Source organism: Lethenteron reissneri, chromosome 2 (genome assembly GCF_015708825.2).
Source record: "Lethenteron reissneri isolate LAM-NWPU_2019-01 chromosome 2, ASM1570882v1, whole genome shotgun sequence".
NCBI lineage: Eukaryota > Metazoa > Chordata > Hyperoartia > Petromyzontiformes > Petromyzontidae > Lethenteron > Lethenteron reissneri.
Window position 1 is genome coordinate 15,547,051 of NC_083780.1, and position 995 is coordinate 15,548,045.

Genomic DNA, 995 nt, shown 5'->3' on the forward strand with positions numbered 1-995 from the left:
GTGTAATAGCTAGACTCGTAGAACTTTGCTTTTGTAAGCAAAACATTTAAGCAATTTTAAGCGCAAAATCCTCAGATTGTTTTCATTGTAATGAGGCGAGGAGGAGGCTGTAACACATCCCCAAGAGAGATGAAGTTTAAAATCGCGCGTCAACACGTGTTTAGATTGCGGCCTATGTGTTGATTATTGGCAGCCTGCATGTAATTTAGGCGAGTCCATGCTCGTTCAATATAGATTTTTTGCGAGGTTATGAGGTGCAAAGTTGACAATTTGTCAATACATTTTCCCATAGGAAAAGTCACACCTGAAGGAAAACATGACTAAAAAGCCTTTATTTTGCTTGTCAATAACACTGCAACCAAAAGACATTGCGTCAGTTTTTACATTTCCTGACTGCATTATTTGTAGGCTACAAATTGAATAAAAATATTTCCACCGTGAAATGAGCCCCCCAAAAGCATTTGCAATTTCTACATCCAATATTGTACTAAAACATAGGCAAACATAGTATAGCATTGGGGGGATTTATTTACTTTCTAAAATCCCTTTACTCAAATAAATAAAGTAGAGCAACTGAAATGATAACAATCATTGTGGCATGCAAGCCAAACATTCAATTAAATCAAGGCTATGGGTTGAGGTGGTTATATGTGCATTACAGATTAGGGTCAGGGCTATACAAGTCACGTGTTGCCCTCTTGTGGACAAATGCACAACTACAGTAAATAGATCAATGTTTGGGTTATATCTCGTAAATATAAATTTTAAACCCACCACCACCTGACACAGCCAATTATAAAGGTTTCTCAATTAAACAAAACATGGCAATTTGTTACGAGTACACACACGGTGTGTTGCTGTCAATGTTGTGGTACTCTCCAAACACCCACACGCATGGTGGCCACCACGCGCGGTGGCACTGCCTCCGTGTGGTGGCACTGCAGTTGTATCAAGTGGTGGCCACACGGTGGCGCTGCAGTTGTGCTGCGAGGTGG